Source organism: Corvus moneduloides, chromosome 3, assembly GCF_009650955.1.
Source record: "Corvus moneduloides isolate bCorMon1 chromosome 3, bCorMon1.pri, whole genome shotgun sequence".
Lineage (NCBI taxonomy): Eukaryota > Metazoa > Chordata > Aves > Passeriformes > Corvidae > Corvus > Corvus moneduloides.
In genome coordinates this window covers 9,216,559-9,233,946 of record NC_045478.1, presented here as the reverse complement: position 1 = coordinate 9,233,946, position 17,388 = coordinate 9,216,559, and the positions used below count along the sequence as shown (strand labels likewise).

General features: G+C 38.7%; 1 long non-coding RNA gene across 1 annotated transcript; it reads right to left on the bottom strand.

Moving 5' to 3' along the window:
- Window positions 1-2,454: 2,454 nt before the first annotated feature.
- Window positions 2,455-17,287, bottom strand: LOC116441842. The gene is made up of 4 exons (XR_004239259.1): window positions 17,203-17,287; window positions 14,777-14,962; window positions 14,031-14,161; window positions 2,455-5,938 (listed from the first exon to the last, which is right to left on the bottom strand). It is a non-coding gene; the product is annotated as an uncharacterized LOC116441842 (long non-coding RNA).
- Between the last annotated feature and the right edge of the window lie 101 nt (window positions 17,288-17,388).

The following is a 17,388-nucleotide window of genomic DNA, read 5'->3' as shown; positions in this document are numbered from 1 at the left end:
AATAAGGAGGTGCAGGCTTATACAGTGCCTAACACAAATGAGGAAAAACCCTGCGAGATTCACTGTTCTTATTCAGCCTCCTGTTCTTGGGCACTGATCTGGCTAATCTTTTGAGATTCACCTATAGACATTAGAAAGATGTACTTTCTTCCTGGGTATTTATCATTCTACTCCTTCACCTGCAAGTGCTGCATATCCAAAGGAGTGAACATGTGGAGCAGAACTCCCCATGCTGAGGACCCAGTAGCCATAGCAGGCACGTTTTGCAGACTCCAGACTGGTTTTGATCTGGTCCCACAAACAGTGCAAGGACTGGAGATCTTAAGGTGCACTCCTGCTTTAATCTCATTTCAAAGGAATACAGTTTGTGCACTGCAATACAGCTCTGTGATGTGAACCAAAGCAGAATAAAGGGGAGGTTTTCTTTAGGAGCACGTACTGCTCCAGATTAAAAAGTGAATGTAGTTGCATCTTCAGATCATCTGAAGTAATTTACTTCTTTTTAAAGTACCTACCTGCATCACAATCCACTTCTCACTCCCCTGTCTCTTCTTCGTAATAGAGATAGGCAGAATAATAACCAAAAGGAGTGTCTTGTGTCTCCCTTTACCCCTGAAACACTGCCAGCTGTCACGGGGGATCTTTAGCTATTTGTGGTATGGCAATTTTGTTTTTCCTTTTTTTTTCTGTTTCTTTTGGTTGCTTCTTTTTAATTTCTTTGCTTTTATTTTGTGTACTTAGGAAAGTAAAAGGGCTACAGTGTCTCTTCCACTAAAGAACAAGTTAGATTAAGAATCACTTATCAGAAAGTGATGTTTTAAGCTAGGGTTAATTCAAGGCATCAGTATATTATCACTATTATTGCCATCTCCCCAGGAATTGAAAAGATGGTGTTAGCCTTCTTTTGCCAATTCTACCTTTGTAAGAAACAAAGCTCAGCCTTGTATTCTGTGCTTGCCCAGGACTCCTTATCTAGGTAGGAATCTTGACACAGCATGCAATGCGGGGCTATGCAACACAGACCTAATATATGAATAAAAGTAAAAATAAAATGTTCTTCAAATTCATTTTCTAAATTATTGAGTAAGAGGAGTGGTGACTGGTTTGCATTACATCTTTGCCTATCAGATAAGGGGCTGAGCAGTCACCTGGAAGCTGAGGAAAGTCAAATAGAACATGTATGGACTGAGGAGAGTCTGGAAATCCTAACTTCCATTTCCTGGACAGTCAGTTTAACTCTCTAGACTGTTATACACAAGTCTGATGCTTCCTCCAGCTGTACTCTTGGATGAAACTGTCTGTGACTGCTGTACTTTGCGCTGAAATAAATGCTGTCCATGTGTGTTAGAGGTGCCGAGAGACCACTGGTTGAACTGACCTCCCTGAAGAGCTGAGGCTGAAATGCCTTGTTTGTAAATCATAAACAGCCTGAAGGGAGACAGCAGCACTGAGAAGCCAAGACAGTGATGCTTCAGGGAACATAAAACATTTTGGCACTAAATTAAGTTTTTCACTAAAATAACAAGCACCCACAAAACCGTAAGTGTCCAGATAAGATTTATAGCTCTAATAGAGCTCTTTTTAAGCTCTAATGAGCTCAGTCGCTTAAAATCCTAACTGCATTCAATATCATGCACCCAAAGGTGTTTTTTTTCCTTGCCCTTTGAAAGTAAATTGATGAAATTCTGGCTTTGGGCTAATCCAGAGCACTTCCATCAACAGTATTCTACATGATCTCCCTGTAAAACATGAATGTTAAAAATAACCAGGTAAGTTTGAACACTGGGAATTAATAATGAAATTTACACCTGGATTTTATTTCTGAAATTTACAACTGGATTTTTTTTTTTTTTTAAGAATAGTGATTTGCTAATAGCTTGCATTGTTTTTCTAATCTAAAACAATTAAACCCAAAGAAACGAGAATAATGGCTACAGCCAGTTTACAAAAGCATTCAAGAATCTTGTGATACATAAAGGCACCTGATGGAAATATCAGTTTATGTTTTTCACTTATGCTGCTACTTCAAGCAATCCCATTTATGTCACTTGTACTACGCTGCCTGGATGCCTTAAGGAATTCTCTTCCAGGAGCAAGTCTCTTTAAAATTCCAACTATTAAAACTGTAACAATAGGTCTGTTTACTTGATTGAAAAATGCAAAGGTGACATTTATTGAAATATCACATGAATTTTCTTTGCTCTTCCCAGAAAAAAAAAAATTAAAAAAAGTTCAGGTGAAAAACAAATACAATACAATTTGAATTACTTATCTGGCTTTAATTTTACAAAAAGTGTATCAGTGTGCATCTGGCATTACATTGGCATGTATTAAATTTTTTTTCTATCCAAAAGCTACTTTTTTTTGTTTATTTATATCTTATTTTCATGTCTGAGTAAAATTCAAACATTGCTATATAAAGCTGCTATTAATTAACAGTACTGAAAGACAAAGACTGTTTTCCTTTTTTAAAGTAATTTCTTTATTCAACAAATTAGAGCATACATTTGCTGGAGAGCAGTGTTTCCTTCTGCTAATTTTACATGATTAACTTCAAGTAATTTATTTGTTTTTCTGTAACTAACTCCATGAGCTCAGTGCCATGCAGCAGACATATTTATTGAGCCGTGCAAAGGTTGCAGCCAAAAGAGATTTGCTATGTGCAAAGTCCAGGTATCTGGCATCTTAGCAATTAAAGGTAAGTGGTATTTCTTGCTGCTTCTTTATAATCTGAATGAGTTCAGGTAGAACAGCTTCTTTATAACTTCTCTGATAAGGACTGGGGTAAACAGGAGGTACAGGCAGTCACTGGTTTCAGGCTTGAGTTCGTTCACTCATGGACACCAGTTTTAACCTACATGCGCAATACTGATAAACGGCAGTAGAGTCAGCACTATTGATAAGGCTCGCACTCCCTGCACAAATATTTCACGGGCCTTGCAGCTGAGAAAAACCACAAAGCTATTTGTCAAAGTTATTTTCAGCTAAAAACCTACTATGCAGCACTTGCAGCATACCTGAGCCTACCCTGCCTGAGCACCTCCACATCCATATAAGAGAGAGGAAGTACCAGGAGATAGCCCTGGGAGTGTTTTCAATAAAACTGGATCTGAACCATTATATCCAGGACAGTTCCATTGTCTACTATGAAACAGACATCACAACTACTTATCTCACCTCATTCTCCACTGGATGATAAAACAAAGAAGGGGGTGGGGGAGGAAATCCCAGTGGGAATGATAAACTCTAGCCAGAAAAGTGAGATAAACAAGTGAGCAAGTACACAGTCATCAACAGGTATCAGGTATATGTCAGCTGTTTAAATGCACTCCTGACTAAGTACAGAAAAGAACTCATGTTCCACTCCCAGATAATGGTCTTAGTGTCACCAGGAAACAGTACAAATTTATTAAAATCTCATTATTATGGTGCCCATTTCTCAGTTGTCAGAGCTGCCACTGTGATGGCTGGTAATTAACTGCAAGACCACCATACTCTATATAAACTCGTGCTCAAGTCTTTCTACTTCCAAAGAACAGGTTCCCTTTAATTTCTTGTGACAGCTGGAGACACAGTGGTGGCTCTGCCCAGTCCTGTTTTATGGCTCAGATACATGCTGATGTGTAAGACCATGACAGGCCTAACTGGATTTCAGTCTTGTTTCTTTCTCAGTGACAATTTCTTAGCATTACACACAGGTAGGTTCAGTGCATGTTCATTCCTTTCATCTCAGGTGGGAAGGAAATAAAAAGAGAGTAACAACACCTTGGCTACACTCTTCCAAAAGGTCAGGCAACTGGAAAAGGCCAAAAGAAAATTATCTCCTCTTCCAGAATCCATTCCTATGGCAGTCAGTTACTTATCATGACGACATAGATCTGGCAGTTAAGAGCATTTAATCCCTTAAGGATTTAGGATTTTAGTAGATACACTATAAATATGCTACACTGGATATTTTGGTAAAAAGCACCAACATGAATGACAATGCTGTTAGCAATATTGGAGTTACTGCTATTTAAGGTTAGAAGGTATTTTCAAGTCTGAACTGTATCCCTGTGTTCTGGCAGGAAATGTTTTAAAAATGGTTTCAGAGTACAGAGATATTTCTGCAGCATTATAGAGATTTAAAAGCATCCAATTGACACAGCTGAAGAATGTTTTCAAAAGCTGCATCTTTTGAATCTGGACCACCCAAAATACATGTCTTTCTTATATTTGATATCAACTTAGATCAAACGTTATGTAAATTTGTACCATTACCTTACATATCCTTTAAAATTTGAGGGATTCTGTGCTATTTACGCAGCTGAATCTTTAGTTTTCCTATTTTTTTACACAGAAAGTAAATTAGTTTAACAATTATGGCTATATTATGTATCTTTTGTCTTCATTTGTGGTAGTAACAATAATCCAAACTTTGTACAGGAAAGTTCATAAATTATGGGGGGTAAGCACTGAAAGGTTGATCCCCTTTACTAGTTTGATCATAGAACTGCACAGGAAATTAGGCTGGCAGAGAACTCAGGATGCCATCTGGTCTCAAAACACAGGTGAATTCAAAGTCAGATCAGGCTCCTTAGGGCCACATCCAGCTGACTTTTGAATAATCTCTAAGGACGGAGATCTCACAATCTCTGGGAAACCTGGGCTTCCATATGATCATGCTCCCAATGAACTTTCTTTTCTGCATGCAAGTGGAATTTCCTTTGCTGCACTTTATCTCTCCCGGTCTTCCACTGTTCACCCCTTGGGAATGTGCAGCTCCACTTTCTCAAAGATGGATCCAAGGTAGTTGGAGGCAGCAACAAGACCACTCTAGAGTTTTCTTTTTCTAAGGCTGGACAAATGCAGCTGTCCCACGTCACATGTCACATACTCCACAGTCCCAACCCTGTTTCCAGACTCTCTTCAGTTTGTCAGTTCCTCTCTTCTCCTTCAGAGCCTCAGGACTGGACAGCGTATCTCAGATTTAGTTTGAAGAATGCTCCATAAAAAGGAATAATAACTTCCCTAGATCTGATGTTGTGATTAAATTCAGTTATTTTCATTAGTCTGACTCCTGGAATTAATATAGACCAAGAAATCTAGTATTTGTAGAATAAATTGTGTGAACAAAGAGTGCCCACATATATAAGGTCAGGGTCATGATATCGATGTGTAAATTTTATAGGGTAACGTATATGTTTTTAGCTCCATAATACCCAATTGTAACAAAAGAGAAATATTGTAATTAATTGAAATTCTTTAGCAGACATGGACCAGCACTCTGTGTAAGCAAAGCAAAAAACTATCATCAAATTAAAGTAATGATAAAAGACAGTATCTATATGCCTGGACCAGAAAAGAAAAAGTTAAGTCAGTGGATAAAAAGGCCCAGAAGGTAATGAATGCAATTAACAGCATTGAGTGGTAATAATGTACAATCATTAGCAGCACAGCAATCTTCAAGACAAATCCAGGATTTTAAATTTCTAGATATGCACAATTTCTAGTATGACTTAGCAAATGGTTACAGCGTGTTTACCACATTCAAGGGACAATCTCTCAAGTTTTAAGGTGCTGTTTTGCAGATTGAGCTATCTTCATTTGTACTGCTTTACCATTGGATCAGTTATACTGCTTATCTTCAGTGATTTACTTCCTGCAGTTACCATGACTGTGACTTATTTCATTGACTCCAAGGAAAGCTTGATGTCAGAAGTCACATGGATTAGCACTATTACTCTTTAGTCTATTTTGTGTAGTCCTGTTGGTGAAGCTTGCCTGCAAAAGTTTGTGGTTTTTCCCCTTGAAAATTACCAATACATCTTTACCATTCATTTGTTTGCAAGGACCCTTTTCTCAAACCACTGTTTTACTGGTTTTTAGAACACTCTTGAAATGTGGCCTCAGTCCATCTGGGCAAACACACTTAAGTGGCATACATCAGCACCATCTCCTATGAGGGAAGAATAAAATGATCAAATAAATTTGTACTTCACAAGCAGCTATGAATTTCTTATACAGTAAGACTTTCCTAGAGCAGGCATACTTAAGAGATGCCCATTATCAAGTCTTCCTCAATTCTGAAGTATCTGGAAACAAAGACATAGAAATTGGATCTGCTCATCCCAAAATTATTTTAGTTTGATAGAAAATGACAGGCACTGCTTTACATGGTGCTAAGTATCACTTGCTTTTAGTGCTATAGGATTTTTTTTCTATTTAGGGGGAAATAAAGGTTTCGAGACACAATTTCAAGTCAGTTCACGAAGGTGGAAGCCTTGTGAGATGAACTTAGAGAACCATTGGTATCACAGTGCTGACCTACTCCTTACTGAGCAATTAAGTGAGATTGAAAATAAATTTATCAGAACTAGGCTGTCTCCAGCTCTGTGATTTCAATGACATCTATGTGAATGTTCTTATTTTAAGGCAAATAATTTGATAAATAAATGTTGAGTTTGATGCGGTACCAGTAAAGCGACCAAACATCAGTCTGCTTAACAAGAACTGAAAAAAGATATCATAAAGACAGGTGGGCATGTAAAGTGCAAAATAGGCAGGATTTATTTGCTTAAGGGTGAAATCTGGAAAGTCTGTGCAACCTCAAAACCCATTAAGATGTGAAGTTTTATGCGGCTTCAAAACCCATATGAGTGTATTACCTACATTATGGTTATTTCGGCCCAAAAATTTCTGTGTCTCACTTTAAGCATCAAAGCCAAGGACAAAGCCAGATCAGGACAGAGTTCTGAAAGAGTCTCAGAAGTTCATAGCTATTAATTACTATTCATTGAAAATTAAAGCTGGAACAAAAATCCTATTACAGATATTTTTATTTTATTTAGCACAAAATATCTCCAGACTTTTGAAGTTCCTGGAAAGTTTCTAGATTTTAAAGAAAAACTATTTTTATACTTGTGTTTGATTTTCAGATTTAATACATTAATTAATTTAATATATTACTTGCTCCCAAATTGCTCCAATTTATGTTTTGTTTTGTTTCTTTTTCTGGGGGGTGGGGAAGTCCCCAAAGTGCCAAGACTGTTGAGAAAAACATACATCTTCAGAAGAATATTTCTCACTGAAACAACCTGGTTCCAATTTTTTTTTTCTTTTCTCACATTTTTTTTGAATACTGAAAGGAACTGGTACATAGCTTGACTTTCAGCTTAGCTATTTTTTGAGAATTCATAGCAGCTTTTCTCTGTGTCTGTTGACACTGCAACTGAAGGTGTGACTGTGGGGGAGAATGGTCTAAGGAAGCACAAAATACATTACTAGAAGATGATGTCAGAGTAGAGGAGGAACTGAAGCATGTGTGTAAGGTGTCCCATGCAGCAGCACAATCCATAGTGAAGACTGTGCAATCACGTCTTTCCTGCTTACCCATGGCAGCCAGCTCAAAGCTACTGTGCTTATAAACTTTCTTATATTCAATATATATTTATATTCTGACTTTTATTTTGCTGGATATGTGCTCCTAGCAGCATATAGTTATTCGATAATGCTGTATTTTGTCAATTACTTATTTTTCTGCCTTACTTAACTATTTTTTTATGGAAGATTCCTCCTGATAACACCTTTGGGGGTTTTGCACATTGTGCAGTTCTTTCAGCGGAGGAGGGCGGAGATGGACACACATGGAGAATGATAAGAATTAGGTAAAGCAAACACTGCAGGGCTCAGATCAACAGATAATGCTCAATTTCAGACCACACTGACCTGTTCAGCTGAAAGATCACCCTGACACAGGCCACATGAAAGAAAACGATTCACTTCCATGAACTGCTATGACCATTTGAATGAATGCAACCCTCAAGCTCCTCCTACCTTTTCAAGTTCCATTATCCCATGGAACAAAGAAAATGGCAAGGAGAATGAGTAATTCCTACTTTCAATAATCCTCCTTTTACATTAGGGAAGTAACAATGTAGTCTGTCCGATGAAATATGTAGAAAAATCACTATGTACCATTTCCAGTGGAAGTGAAGGCAGGTTTTTAGAGTTTCACAATAGCATTATTTATAATTATCAGGATTATTGTACTGATTAAGATATACATATAAGATTCTCATTTAATATATTTGTAATCCGTGTTCTTAAAGTATGCATAAGAGCACTGCACTACTCTAGGCATTCGCAGGGACAGAAAATGACACAGCAGGCGTCAACAATAATTTGAAGTAGCTAGACCTGAAAATCTCCACTTGTAATAAACACAGACCTGCTTTTCCTACACAGATTAATACTATTAATTTGTGTGGTAATTTACTAATACATTGATCAAGAGGACAATACAATGTAGTTTCTATTAACTGAAAGCTCGTAATAAAGCTGATGATATATTGCAATCAAACACAGGAAAGGACAACTTCCTTCTCACAAACCTCACCTAAAATCCAGACAGAAAAGGTGTATGAAAATTTTCTCTCTGATGGAGGTAGGTTTTGTAATGGTGTAATGGTAGGTTTTGTAATATAAAGTGTGAATTCCCTTTAATTATTAAATAATTGAAATGATAAATTTAATTTGACTTTGTTTGCTGTGTTTTAAACAAAATAGAATTTAATTGTTCCATACATGCAACTATCAAGCAGAGTAAAGATATTTTATTTCAAACCAAAAAACCATTTGTATCTGAACATTTCAAGAAAAACAATAGAAGGAAAAAAAACCCCATCAAACCAAACAAATTTCATATGAAGCCTGTCAAGTAAGAACTGAGTCATGTGTAAGACAGCTGGTGAAAGCAACAGACTGGATTTGATAGATCAGGAGGTTCCTTTCCATGCCATGCCTTTAATTTCAGAAGCATACATTACCAGTACTTTATTTTCTTCATAGAGGAAGAATGAAAAAGCTGTATGGAGTATAGATACAGTTTTTAGATGAGGTTTCTTTTACTGAGTTCATATTTACCTCCACATGCTATAGATACAGCAGTAGCAATCTTAGCAGATCATCGTTTACTACTCAAGACCATACTGGGTATATTAAATACTGGTCTCAGCACATGAAGTATTTCCAGCTGATAGATATGTTCAGCAGCATGTGGGAATTTTGTGCACACAGGGGTTGTACATGTGCATAACTTTACTTGGAACTGTACTCATTTTGAAGATGAGTGGCTGCCTCAGTACTTGGAATCTGTTCTTAACCTACAAGTGGAACACTTCATTAACAACACCCAGTAATTCCTTACGGCTTCTTAGTTTAGAACATTCCCTGTTACTGTATAAAGAAATATCTATATCTATATATATATAAAAAGAAGTATTTTTATAAGAATTTATATGGAAATCCATGGGGTAATATTTGGAACCATATTTGTTCAGCCTTTTTTAGGCAATCCTTGCAGCATATCTATGTAGAACATAAAGGGGCTTGGTTTTGCACTGAGGCAGTTGAGCTGGTAACAGAAACTTGTGTACAAGGTCTGAATGTGTTTTACAAGGCTTAGAATGCAAAGAAAAGTAAAGTATTTGAAGCAGAAATCTCCACCTGCCCAGAAGCACTACTTTACATGACAGGGAAGGGAAAACTTAAGAGTAGACTGAATGCTGGGAAAAGAGCTTAGCACAAAGCCTGGATCAGGAGGTGCAACTTACATAATCTTTTGGATGTGGCCAAGCCCTGGGTCAAGAGGGAGTGAGTTTCCAAAGAAAAATCATGCTACTGAATACATTCTATCTTTCAACTGTGGCACGAACTTCTTTGGAGTGTTGATCCTACAAACAAATTCACAGCTGAAAATTTCAATGAATTGCTGACAGGCACATGGATGCCCTTCTGTAAGTCTAACTGTGCAAGCAGATACCCAAAGTGAAAATTTTTTTGCTCTGGGGACTTGAGAATCAAAACCAATCTGCAGCACAAACAATGAAGAGCCAGATAGACGCGGAAAATCTGTCTGCTTTTTACTATCCATGCAGTATTAGTAACACATGTAATACTTTTCTTGTTGTTTAAATATATGGAGTTAAATCCTTGCCCCAATGAATTCAGTGGGAATTTTGCCATGGACTTCAATAAGGACAAAATTTTCTCCCAGGGCTGGTGTGATTTTCAGCCTGTCTTTTTCCCTTTAATACATGTGATGACAAAATCCTGTACTTCATTTCCAAGGATGGATCAGCACCCCACAGTAATTAAAATTTCTGTACTATATCATATTTATCCAGTATATTGTCTGAAAGACCATAGTGGAGAAACATTTTTTGCTTTATTCTGTATAAATAGCTAAAATTTACCAGAAAAAACAACCAACCAACCAACCAACCAGTTTTAAGGTATTTTAACTTAAAATCTACTTATAAACTAACCTCTAAATGGATGAAAATATGTATGCAGATATCTAAGTACACAGCACACTGCCTATCTGGAGGTAGGATTTGATTGTTCATTAAAAAGAGAACTAGTGCTAAAGTCCACACACACACATATATGAACATCTCATGTGCTAATATAAAAGAGCAGGCTGTGCTGGAAGTATGAAAAGCAAGTGTATGTTGTCATGACCATTGCTGAGATCTGCTGGGAAAAGGGAACCTCAATCCATTCCATTCCTATCAGTCAATGCCAGTGCCAACAAGAGATGCCAAGAGGCTGGAGAGGGATCACAGGTCAGCAGAAGAGCAGCTGAAGAGCAGCACAAAGGAATTCCTGCCACTCCAGCCAGTAAATCTGCTTCACCAGGGGCTCCGTTTAAAGGCTTCTATGAAAATGCACATAGGACTGGGAATAAACAGGAGGAGTTAGAGATATACGCACAACTGCAGGCCTGTGATCTCGTCGGCATCATGGAGACATGGTGGGATGGCTCCTGAGACTGGAGCGCTGGAATGGAAGGATACAGGCTCTTTACGAAGGACAGGCAGGGGATGTGAGGAGGGACTCTCACCCCCTATGCCAGTGACCAGTTGGAGTGCACAGAGCTCAGTCAGGAGCCTCAGATGAGGAGCCAGCCAAGAACTCGGGGGTCAGGATTAAAGGGAAGGCAGGGACAGGTGACATTGCAGTGGGGGTCTGCTACAGGCCACCTGACCAGGAAGAGTGAGGGGATAAGGTACTCTACAGACAGAAGCAGCTTCACATTCACAAACCTTGGTCCTCATGGAGGACTTCAGGCACTGAAATATTTATTGCAAGGACAACCAGCAGGGCTTAAGCAATCCAGAAGGTTCCTGAAATTCATTGATGATAACTTTCTTCTCCATGTCACAGAGGAGCCAACAAGGAGAAGTGCTGTGCTAGACCTCACTCTCACCAACAAGGAGAGACTGGTGAGGAATGTGAAGCTCAAGGGCAGCAGAGCCGCAGTGACCAAGAAATGGTGGAATTCAAGCCTCTTAGAGCAGTGAAGAGAGTGCTCACCAAACTCAGTACCCTGGATTTTAGGAGAGCAGACTTTGGCCTCTTCAGGGATCTGATCCACTCTCATCAGACCCCACCTGGAGTCCTGCATTTAGTTCTGGTGCCTTCAACATAAGAAGGATGTGCAACTGTTGGAGTGAGACCAGATGAGGCCACAAAGATGATCACAGGGATGGAGAATCTCTGCTATGGAGACAGGCTGGGAGAATTGAGGTTATTCACTTTGGAGAAGAGAAAGCACTGGGGAAACCTTATTGTAGCCTTCCAGTACTTGAACATGGCCTATGAGAATGAGGAGGACAAACTTTTCAGCAGGGCTTGTTGTGACAGAACAAGGGTTAACAGCTTTAAACTGAAAGACAGAAAGTTTAGATTAGATATAAAGAAGAAACTAATTACTATGAGGGTGGTGAGGCACTGGAACAGGTTGCCCAGATAAGTTGTGGATGCCCTACCCCTGTAAACAATCAAGGTCATAATGGACAGCCCTCTGAGCAACCTGATCTAGCTGAAGATGTCCCTATTCATTGCAAGGGGGTTGGACTAGTTGACCTCTAAAGGTCCCTTCCAACCCAAACTCTGCTATGATTCTGTGATATTTAAGGTCGCTTCTAACACAAACCATTCCATGATACTATTGTTTGCACTATGATTTCAGATTTCACACTAACGGCCAATGAAAAAGTCAGAAAAGAGTTTTAGAGAACTCATTGTGTTTGTAAACAGAGACAAGATGTAAAATATTTAACAAGTTGGATATAATGATTAACATTGCAGTCTAACATTGTAAGGCTTTTGACAAAAAGCAAATACTGGACTAGCTTAAACCATAGACATCAGCTTATAAAAGATTCTGACCCGTTACAGTAGGAAATGGAGATGTTCAGCACTCCTAAACAGAAAGGCCTTTTACAGATTATAGACCTGCACTATGAGATGGAAAAACTTTAGATACCAGAACCTTTTTCTTTTTTGATGTATGTTTTTATGTTTAAATGAAAACTGCATAGAGATTCCAGGTAAGACTACATTCCTTACACACTATGTGTCCAGTGCAAAGATGCATAGACAATGTCCTGGGCAAAAAAATATTCTTTTCTTGAGAGGGTGGGAAGTTTGATTTTTACTTGAATGTCTAAAATTCACAAATGGATTTAATAAGATTTTAAGGGAGTATGAATTGAGACTCTCAAGTGCTGTCAGATCTGCATAATCAAAAATGTGTAGCTACACAGACACCCACAGTTCACTAAAGTCTGCAAGAGGCTGTGGCTTTTTCTTCATATATAGCTTGTAGGGTTGGGGCCAGAACTTATTTAACTGATATGAACCATAGAAAGGAATCATGTTAAAAACCAGTAAGATTGTTCAGTTTGTCTCTTCAGAGACAACTAGATGATTTAACAGGCTTTGTTTCCATCTCTCAGCTCCTACTAAACAACCAAACTTTTGGATCTATAGATATTCAGAAATATAGTATTTGCTATACAAAATGGAACTATATGGATTTAAAAAACTGAAATTACTACAGTTCTACTCTGAAGATGGTAGTGCTTTTCCTGTATGGTCATTCTATTGCTCTATTAGCCCTACGCCTGCACTGCCAAGCTGAAGAAATGGGAATTTACCCATGGAGTGCCTAACTCTAAGCTTTCCTCTGAGGTGCTTTTATATTAGTTTTAGTTTAGAACACGAAGTGAATCTCCCTACCATACCACCCCAAGACACCTGCTTTGGTCAGCACTGCTATTCTGCAGCACACAAATTCTTTGGAATGAAATGATCTCAAATGCTAGCAGACATCCAGGCCATGTGACTACACTAGAGCTAGTCTTAAATAATCCTCCCTCCCTTCAAACCTGTTGACTTCAATATTGGGTCACCAGCACCACTCATTTAACTTTGCAGATCTGCTCTGATTGTGCCACAGGAATTGTTGATTTAGAGGAGTCTCTCTTCCTGCACAGCAGGTACAGGTACCAGGGAAAACTGTAGTGGAGGGTTTTCTCAAGCACACCTCTGCACTGTGGGGCGAAATGATGCTTTAGGCTACAGAGTGATGTGAAATTACCCCACAGCCCCATCCATACAAATTGCACAGCAGAGAAACTCAATCTCATCACTAATATGGGTCTGTATCTTTACAGCTGTACTGGTGTGGTGTAATCTGTACGGCAAAACTCATCTATTTTGGGAGGCACCTACTAACAGAAATTCTACCTTTTGCTTTGTCCCACTATTTAGCAACTCTCAGTGTGTTCTCTCATCTGTAAAATGGACAAATCTTCTGACACAAAGGGCAAACCTCTCTGCTCTGACACCTATTGTCACTGAAACATGCAATGTGTATTTTAAGAAGCAACAATAACTAGTGGAAGGTGTCCCTGCCCATGACAGGATGGTGATGATTAAGTTCCCTTCCAACCCAAACCATTCTATGATTCAGTTATCTGCTACTGAAAGTATTTTGTAAAAGCTGTTTCTACCCTCTGATTTCTTATATGTAAGCTGCTGAATTACTGACCAATTCCATATAAGTGATGATATTAACATAGTTTAAAAGATGTGGTTTAACATGACCTGTGATTTAATAAACTATCTGAAATGAAATTTTGACTGTGTATTGAATAAACAGGTGCTGTAAATAGACTGAAAATATTTCAAGAGGTTACCTGGAAACACTGAAAGTAGCTTCAGACCGTGTGATAAATGTGATGACCCTTCTGGTGAAACTGTCCAGCACATGCACCCTCATACTTCATGGTAGAACACGCTGAATTGATCACTCCTGTGCTCCTTCCTTCTGTGGAACAAACACAAGTGTATTTCCAAGCATCCCGCTGAACTTGTGGCTGTTCCTGCCACCTCGTGGCAATCGCCCAGCTTAACAGAAACACAAACTAAGAACACATCAAGGATACACATTCAAACACAAAGTAGGAAAACGGGCACAAACTTTTGTTTTGAGATGACTGTTTTAAGTCCACTTCTTTTATCAAGTTTGTTGAATACTACAAAAAAACAGCGAAACTTTCAGACTTCGGGGAAAAAAAGTATTATATGGATCTTGTTATATGAATGTTTCAGAAGAGACCCTGATTTTCCCAGGAAAACATAATAGAATGATATGATTATTTTTAAATCCCCAATTACTAATTGTAAATGCCATTGTTTAAACAAGTAACCTGGGGTGATCTGGATAAAATGATTCACTTACTGTGAGATTTATCTTAGGCAGAGGTGCCTTCACTCTTCATTTTGAGAACCCCGAAATGTCCTGTATTTCCGCTGTCACCACTCACTCAGCCCTCCGTGTTACCTACATCTTCCCTTTCACAGCTATTTACTTAAAAGACAAACATAAATGCTATGACAAGGAATGCTGCAGTACCTTTTAGAAAAGCAAATAATGACATACCATAAAAAATGTTTCTGGTAATCAGAAATCACCGATGTATTTGTAGGTTTGCACAAGAATCAAGCTGAGAGGGATGGAACTAAGGCACGGAGTATTTCCTCTTGTCATACACTTCAGCACGTCATGAACTAACTCAATCCCACAGGAGACAGTTTCAAAGTACTTTGTTATGACAGACTGCCCTTCCTAAGAATGAAAAATAAGTTATCTATTTTAGAAACAGTTTTATGATATTAATATTCAGAAACAATCTTAGCAAAACTAAGGACAGATCCCAGAATAGCTGTTGGGCTTAAAAGCAGGATATGTGTTGCTTAATTCATCCTTCCCCATGTGGAATGAAAGCAGTTATGACCATTACATAATTCTTTGTGAAGGTCAGGTGCTGCAAATGGGATTCATTCCAGTCAGCACAAAGAACCAGCTCCATGAATGTTCAGCTATTTAGTCACCCCAGAAGGAACCATTAAGGAGAAGACTAAGACTTAAACCCTTCTCTATTTCTACACTGGGGAGATACTCTCATCCTTTTGCAGTCTGTGCCTCTTGCCTTCCTACGAGATACATGGTTATCTGATTTTGGGTATTTCCCCCCCCACAAGGAATTCAATAAGACTCACTTTCGAACAAAACTCAAACAGAAGAGAAGATGCTGATAATTCCTCTCCTTCTTTTATATGGTATCCTAGAGATTGCAACCTTTCCCTGTCATTTTTCTACTGCTCATATCAAAGCAAATACATATTTACCACCTGCCAAGAACAACTTAAGAACTCTGCAGCACCACTCTACTTGTGTTTAGACTGGGTGATGAATTTCTATATTATCCAAAACCTACCCTTTGGGTACTATTTTTCAGTATGCCGCTCAGTTTTTACAATAAAGGATAACTTTGCCTTATGCTCCCCCCCCCTCAAAACTGGTTTTCCTAGTTGTTGGAAGTTAGCTAGACCTGGATTAGACATTATCTAAATTCATCAAGGTGCTCACTCACACAGCACCGTGTTCTACCTCCTGGCAGGCAGCTGGCAGCAGAGCTTCATTTATGATATTTTGAAGAAAACTTTTACTTTCTTTACAGTACACTTCATCCTCTCATAAGCACAGAGACTTTTTTAATTTTAGGCTTTCATTAAGTATTTTAAAGCATATAAAGAGTCACAGCAGAATTTTCCTGGTAAGACATTTCCGAGTGGACACAGACATATTCTGGAATAGGTCTTGTTCAGTAGTTTGATATAGACAAAGAACAACCTGAGGTTCACTTTGGGGTTTTGTATTAGTCAAGATTTGTTAAGAAAGTAAAGCCTCACATGATAAAATTATTTTTCAACTGTATTTTATTTTTGTCAATGAAATAGAAAAATGACTTACTAGAGTTTGTTAACCTTCCACACTGGATAAAAGAGAAAAAATATTTAATGAGTTCCTCACAATAGTGATGGAAGGAAACATTGGTAATAACAATACAAAATTTGTAAGGTTCAAGAAAGTGGAAAAGATGAAAACTCAGAGCTAGCTGTATTATTTTCATAGTACACAACACTGGGAAAACTGACACCAAGCAAAACTACAAAGATAAACTCGACGTTTTATCCAGAAACATGAAATTGAAGTTCTATCAGTGATAGACCTGTATAGCCTTTATTCTGAGAAGCTCTTACAAATACTTGACCCCGATAAATATGATGGTTTACCTGCAAAATCAAATTAAGAACTCCTGTAAATTTCAGGGCTAATCCAAGTAGCTACAATACCACTTTAAACATACATTATACAGTATCATACAATAAATACTTTAATATGATAGCCGCATTTCAAGATTACTACATCTCTAAGTATTGCAAACCCAGCTTTTCTCTCTCTTAACTTTGCAAAGTGTAACTATGGTGCAGCAATCCTGACATTTTGGGGAAAACAAAGGGCAAAAATTGAAGATAAACCCTTAAAAATTATTATACACAGTTCAACATCTAGAGTGCAATCAGTTACAGACATACCGTGTTACAGGAGTATACTTGATATCAAGTTTTCTTGACACTTCAGCTTATACTCTGTAAAAAAACCCCTAACAAAATAGAAAAGCAACACCGCCTTCAACCCCCTAGGAAAAAAAAAAAAAAACAAACCAAAACCTGACGTACATACAAAAACAAGTGGGGCAGCACTTAGAACCCTGTTAGGATGAGGATGTTCTAGGCTTTTCTCAGCCTAGAGAATTTCTTTGTGCTAACGGGAAAGAATAAAAGCTCTCGAGCCGTCTTTAGGCAGCTCCAGGAACTTCTGCGACCCACGGGCCCTTCTTTCCAAAGCTCACGTGACATCTTAAACATACGACACCTGCAACATGCAAACGCGAAGGGGGGGGGGGGGGGGGGGGGGGAGGGGGAACAAACAAGCAAGCACGCGAACAAACAAATTACAACCTAGAAAGAAAGCGAACCAGACCGCAGTGCCCCGCGGGAAGGCGGGACCGGGACTCGAACCAGCGCTCCCACAGCTTCAGCCCGGACCCTCCTAAGCCCCACGCAAGGGGCGCGAGTCTCGGCCGGTGCCGCTGCGCACGCGCGTTCCCGGGCAGCACGTTCCGGCCGCGCTTCGCGCCGCCATTT